General features: G+C 43.1%; 1 protein-coding gene across 5 annotated transcripts in view; it reads right to left on the bottom strand.

Annotated features, from left to right (window-relative positions):
* LOC119579369 (transient receptor potential channel pyrexia-like) overlaps window positions 1–7,500 on the bottom strand; it is a 35,174-nt gene that overhangs the window by 26,715 nt on the left and 959 nt on the right. The gene's annotated exons all lie outside the window — the stretch shown is intronic.

Raw genomic sequence — 7,500 nt, forward strand, 5'->3', positions numbered from 1 at the left:
CACGACTTCAGTCTAACTGAATTATGCAGCAACCATTTCCCTGATATTATTTAGTACATTCACGCGAACCAAAGATTGCTCGAAGAATCAATAACTTCTGGCCTGCCCCCGCGACCCGCCGATAAGGCCCTCGCTTTGCTGTGATATTGGAAGCCGAGCGATGTAAGCGGCGGGCACCGGGGGGGGGGGGGGGGGCGGAGGAGAGGCAGCGAGATGAGAGACTCAGCGAAGCGGCTGCCTGGTCGGAGCAGGCAGAGGAAAAAGTGAGCACGAGACAAAACAAGGACACGATTTATATACATACATACATACATACATACATATATATATATATATAATATATATATATATATATAGTATATATATAAAATATATATATATATATATATATAATATATATTTATATATATATATATATATATATATATATATATATATATATGCCAAAAACACCCCACACACCCCACACACACACCACACACCACACACACACACACACACACACACAAAACACATATATATATAATATATAATATATATATATATATATATAATATATATATATATAAATTTTATATATATTAAAATATATATATATATATATATATAGACAGATAGATAGACAGACAGATAGATAGATAGATAGATAGATAGATAGACAGATAGATATAGATAGATAGAGAGATAAATAGATAGATAAAGAGATAGAGAGATAGATAGAGAGATAGAGAGATAGACGGTAGATAGACAGATAGATAGATAGATAGATAGATAGATAGAAAAGAAAGGAGAGAGGAGAGAGAGAGAGAGGAGGGGAGAGAGAGAGGGGAGAGAGAGGGGATTGAAAGAGAGAGGGGGAGAGAGAGAGAGAGAGAGGAAAAGAGAGAGAGAGAGAAAGAGGAGAGAAAGAGAGAGAGAGGAGAGAGAGAAGAGAGAGAGGAGGAGAGAGAAGAGAGAGAGAGAGAGAGAGAGAGGAGAAAGGGGGAGAGAGAGGAGAGGAGGAAGAGAGAGAGAGAGAGAGAGAGAGATAGAGGAGAGAGGAAGAGAGACGGAGAGAGAGAGAGAGGAGAGAGGAGCAGAGGGGAGAGAGAAAAGAGGGAGAGAGATTGAGAGAGAGAGAGAGAGAAGATGGGAGAGAGAGAGAGAGAGTAGAGAGAGAGAGGGGGAGAGAGAGACTGAGAGAGGAGAGACGATAGAGAGAGATGAGAGAGAGAGAGAGAGGAGAGAGAGGAGAGAAGAGAGAGAGAGAGAGGGGAGAGAGAAAAGAGAGAGAGAGGAGGAGAGAGAGAGAAGAGGAAGAAGAAAAGGGAGGAATAGGTAGGAGGCCGTGGGGGGGGGGGGGAGGGGAGGGAGGTTAGGAGGAGGGGTGGGAGAAAAGATGGGGAGATGAGAAGAGAGAGGTTGGAATTGATTGTAAGGGAATGTAGGACTGATTAATAAATAATTTTAGATGACGGAGTCGACCCTTGGGGGGGGTTAGCCACATTAGAAGAAACCACCGCTTTAAGAAGCCACGCCCCTGGTGGGGCGATCCGGGCGCACGCCAAGCCTTGGGTGCCTAAAAATTTTGAACGCTCCTTTTGAGGGGTTTGAGGTTGTCGTTCGGCCTCACGGGCGGGGTTTCCTTCGGCATTGCATATTAACGAAAATTTTTCATTCTGTTTATTTCGCCCTAATCTCAAACAAGAAGCAAAACCTAAGCTCCAAACACGAATTTAAATAAACACCCCCCCTTCTTCGGGCAGGGGGACACGTATTGACATTAATTGACATTTTAAACCGGTAACGACACAAGTATTATATTTCAGTATAATATTAGTTTTCCATAACTACTATCATATATCATCATATAACAGTGTGTTGTATCTTATGTCCTCGAAACTTTTATTCCGACTAAAATCTTAAAAAAGAATAATTAGTGCGTTGCGATATCGGTCGAGGACAAAAAGTTTACACAAATTCCTTGTCACTTCAGGGGGATCATAATTTATCCGTTTCCTTATCATCACACTACCTCCTCTAATATGACAACTTTTTTTTTTTTTTTCATTTCAGTCAGATATTGCAACATTTCCGTCTTTCCTCGCACATTTCTTTTCCTTTCTTCTGCTCCTCCGCCCCCCCCTTGCAACCATCCCTCCGCCCTTCCTCCTCCATTATAATCCCATATCCGGCCTTAACGCAATTTTCATTTATGACGAGTGTGGCGCAACCTAGAACCCGCCCGCTAATGGCGCCAGCCGACTCCCGACCATTAGCGGTCGAATGGGACGGCCCGACCGATGGCCCTTATCTCTTAATGGGGCGTGGGGACGCGGGGGGGGGGGAAATGACCGAAGCATGAGTAAAAGTATGACAGGATGGCGTCGATGATAAGATAACGGAATAAAGTAGGTATGGGTCACACACACACACACACACGTGTGTGTGTGTGTGTTTGTGTGTGTGTGTGTGTGTGTGTGTGTGTGTGTGTGTGTGTGTGTGTGTGTGTGTGTGTGTGTGTGTGTGTGTGTGTGTGTGTGTGTGTGTGTGTGCGTGTGTGTGTTGTGATTTATTCCAATTAGAATTCAATAAACAGCAGTGGGACTAAAGGTAAAGAAAAGCTAAATTTTCTTTGAGGCTGAGAAATATAAAAAAAGGTTCCAAAATAAGAAGTTTCTGGCACCGCGACAGACTCCTACTTTCCCTTGGGTTCGCTTCCCTTTTTCTCTTAGATTATTATTTCGAAAAGCATTTTTCATCCTGCTTTGCGGCCGGATTCCGCATGCGGGATCTCGCGGGAGAGGCAGACGCCATGCACAAGGAAGGTGGCTCGGAGCGGCACGCGGCGCCCAGTCAGACACAGCAGCTCCAAGGCTGGAGTCTGTTTGGACAACAAGCTGAAAACACTCGCCGCTGACTAATCCCATTTTCAAAATATCGCGTTCGTGGCTGGAGAAAGTCAGGACACGGATTCTCATCAACATTCCTGAAGAATTTGCTATGGTTCCTGCATGCCAGAATGTCCTATGGTTATTTCATTAAAGCTGAATCCTATCTTACTCATGTACACCCTATTCAAATCCCTGTAATTTCGTTAGTCGTTGTTAAATCAACATATAGAGTAGTTATTCGTGCCATTCAGTGGTCTCATTGTCCTAACCTGTTGTCTGATAAACAGAACAGCCTCAGTAGCCTCTAATGCTTACTTCTTCTGTAGCAGGCCGCCCTTGCCCGGCTGAAATGTCTCTGGGAAACTACAAGATTGGCAGAAGAGGATCCAATCGAGGAGAGTTTAGTCCGTAGAGTTGTTTCGCTTTCACTGACGTCATAGGCATTTTCATAACTGTAGTTATAACTCGTTGTTCAAAAAATATTCATTGCCACCAATAATTATTAAGGAATAATATATATAAATGGTTGGTCTACTGAAATACAATGTGTTGACAAATTTTCATGCTGAGAAAAAGCTAATAATTACTTACAAGGAATGTTATATTGCTTTTCACTTCTCATGAGCGATTTATAACCTTTGGGTGTTCGGTGACGGTTCAGTGGGTGAGAAGAAACATTACTTAACTGTCAGGAAACATGGAAAGAGGAAAGGTCAGACGTAGGCTTACAGAATATCTTTAGGTCGAGAGGCTCCTGGGATTTTCTTCGAAGACCCCCCCCCCCCCCGCATACCCACCAAACGACCGAGCGCCGCGGGCCGCGCGCGCCGAGGGCTTCGTCGGAACCTGTCAACGGCTGTCCGCGCGGCCACGACACGCTCTTGCGGGGTGAAGCCTCGTGAAGCCGCGGGGATATGGGGAGGGGGAGGGGGGGAGTGACACAAAGCGAGGATTATGTGCCGCTTATGAGGAGAGAGAGACTGTGCCTGCGTGTGTGTGTGTGTGTGTGTGTGTGTGTGTGTGTGTGTGTGTGTGTGTGTGTGTGTGTGTGTGTGTGTGTGTGTGTGTGTGTGTGTGTGTGTGTGAGTAAGTAAATGAATGAATGAGTGAGGAAAAATATTGATTGACAGATGGAGCGAGAGAGAAACACACAGAGAACAAGAAAGAGAAAGAGAGAGAGAGAGAGAGAGAGAGAGAGAGAGAGAGAGAGAGAGAGAGAGAGAGAGAGAGAGAGAGAGAGAGAGAGAGATGGATATATATAGATAAATAGATATAGATTATTATAGATAGATATACATAATGAAAACAAATATGGATATATATATATATAGATAGATAGATAGATAGATAGATAGATAGATAGACAGATAAATAGATAGATATATCGACAGATAAACATATTGAGAGAAAGGGAGACGGGCGACGGCGATGGCGGCAAGGAGGATTATATTACCGTTATCATTGCTAAACCGATATCTTTGCCATATTACTACTGCTATAAATTATGGATATCATTTTATAATAGTCATCTATTGTCCCTAACACCATCACCCAAATCATTACCAATGTCTTTATTGCTGTCATTGCTACTAGCACCATTTTCATTGTTGGTGGAAGAGCGATAACACAACCTGAAATAGTCCTTCTGATATTACTGCGAGCACAGGTGTGAGTATCCCGCAGACTTAATTACGTCTTTCCTTTACTTGGCCCCACCAACAGCGCTTCCACACCAGGCGCCTGCATCTACCCTATATGTCACTACCCCCCCCCCATCTCCCCTACTGAATGAGCGAGGACGCTGCGAAAATACGGCTTTTGAGAGGATACAGGACGTTCACGCCGACCTCATGCCTGTTTTCTGACGCTCGAGTTGCGTTATCACGTAATTTCCCATGTAAACAGACCCATGCTGCCTCGCTCATGATCAAGTTTGACTCTAGAATACTCACTGTACATGGTGCCCAGCTCTCTCGCTGATGCCGGTAGGGCATGAATCCATGCCCCCACGCCCATAGTACTGAGCATCACAGTGTTAGACCCCAAGCCCCAAGCCCCCCGTAGCCACCCAGCTGTGTGGGACCGCAGACACGGCAGGGTGGAGACGGGGACGCGTGGTCGAGGAAGGGGAACAGTGCGTACGGTCCAAAGGTAACAGTCCTTTCGGCATGTGCTAAAGATCCTTCTGCTCTGAGAAGCAGCGCACGGCACAATGAGCACAGGCCCCTGCTTTGCTTGTTCTTTTCCTGTTACTTCATCCTCTTCTTCATTTTCCGTTTTCGTTCGTGTCAGGATGTTGAGGCGAGTCATCGTCCCGGAAAGATTACTTTCGCTCATCAAGCCATTCACTGTTTTGCTCTACTCTCTGCGTTCTTCCTTGAAGCACGAATTTTGCTTCGTCACTATCGAACTTGCACCTGTCTTCATTGCTATGCGCATGGTTGGACTGTCATATATATAGAACCTGATTAATTTGTTATGAATAGCTCTGTATTTCAAAGTTTGCTCCTTACTTTGCAATAACACCAGTCATTAAAAAACTGTCTGGTCAGACGATTAGATCTACCAAAGACAAAAACAATCTATGTTGGCATAGTCATTTTGCCTTCCTCTATTTACCACCATAATTCCAACCAAGGACGTATACAATCATAACTGAATTTAGGATAGATCGTATATATATACCATCTTGTACATCGCATAGTTCTTTGTACATCATGCCAATAGGCGTAAAAGGCTATTTCACGTGAGTCTACTCATTGTACAAGTATAAGCTTACGCTCCCTATTGCGAAGTTTCTATTTATTTTTTTTTTTTTCACTGTGCTTGTTTCACCGCCCTAGCTGTATGAGTACTTTATCCAGGTCATAGTATCACATTGTTTTGTTGCTGCTAATGGCAGCCATAAATATATTTTTTTTATAAATACAAAGAACGGCTATATTGCTTATGTCATAGTTTCCAGGCATTTGGAAATTTATCAGATCAGTCAAATCCCGCTTGCAAGTGGTTTATCACAAGTTGCCCTTATTAAGCATGGCCGTACTTAGAGATTCCAAAATGCGATGGTGTACTCACAAAAACTAACATAAGTTGATTTATTCTAATATAATTTGCAGTATTTCCAGCATCTTTATTGAGAGTGATTTGTGCTGGGACAGCCCTCTGCGAGTGGGAATGCTGAAATCGGGGTCCACATCACCGTAGAGATTAACGCTTCGAGCCCTCGAAGCATCTCCTAAATGATTCAAAAGTTATAGCATTTGTTTTTATTGTTTTTGGCTAAGTCATGATGCTGGTCATTCTGTTCGTACCACGCAGGCGAAAATATTACCGAGATGGCCAGTGGCACTACGAAGAGGCCTTTGCAGAGAGACCAATGACTGACCTTTCCGTGACAAAACTTCTACTCGTTGACTCTACACGTGACCTTTCGTCTTGGTGACTAAATGATTTGAGGCGTCCAGCTCCTTTTCTCGTCTCAGGTCTCAGGCGAGTGAGGGCAGGCTTTTGTTACAAAAAGTACACTAAGATTTATGACATTTCAAAAGTGTAATTTTGTTTTCATAAAATGTAGGTATTGACTACTAGACTCCTATTTCTGGGGTGTTCGCACTAAATTAATTTCTTTCAAATCTTTAAAACATATGAGTGTAAGACAACTGATTGAAGAATTGTGAAATATATTGTACTATTTATGATAACAGGGACTTTTAACTACGAGTATTAATAATTGAGTTATCAATGAACTTTCATTTAAGATCCTGCTACCTTGGCCAAGAATATATAACAGACCTAATTGTTAATCTCAACCAGCCTCTTACACGCACGCTCACTTGGCTCTGCCACGTCAAGTGAAGTGACTTGCTCTTTTCTCCTCAGGTTATTCCTTTTCCATAGCAGTTACAAACATACGAACAAATACATGTACACGAATATAATGACTCATACCACAACATAGACATAACATACATGGGTCGCACACATGAGCACAAAAACAAGAAAGAAAGAAAGTTATTACGGATCTGCGATATTAATATATTACAAACGGTTCGATGTTTCCCCTTAGAAGCTACAGGAGCTGAGATATATACTGCCTTGGCTGCCTGTGTTTACCTGAAGCAACGTCACAAGACGACGAGTTGCAGGCACTGACTCGCTCGCCCAACTCATTCGATTCATCTATGGTCTTGCCCTGATTCTGCCAGGTGAAAATAATTTACGAGTCCATTTTTTGAACTGATGTGAGAGTCATCTTTGTGTGGACCTCTAATAACACTTTTTTCTTTTCCTTTTACATCGACTGAAAGGTAAATAGACAGAAAAGAGAGAAAATAAAAACTGAATACTTTACTAAACGTGTTACCCATCCATTCCTGTCAGTAACCAAAATAATTCTGAAATTCTGTTCGGTAATCTCTAGCGGAAACACTTGCAAAGCTGCCGTATGACTTCACATATCGTGATCATATTTACAGCCTCGAACGAGCCGCAGCCCCGCCCGAAAGCCTCTTAAAGACCACGAGCGAGGAGATTCTTTGGCAACTTCGATGTTGGGGAATTGATGACGCAGCGCGCAGGGAGGTAAATATTTCTTGGGAAAATAGTGCGATCACTCACAGCACGA

Source organism: Penaeus monodon, chromosome 12 (genome assembly GCF_015228065.2).
Source record: "Penaeus monodon isolate SGIC_2016 chromosome 12, NSTDA_Pmon_1, whole genome shotgun sequence".
NCBI lineage: Eukaryota > Metazoa > Arthropoda > Malacostraca > Decapoda > Penaeidae > Penaeus > Penaeus monodon.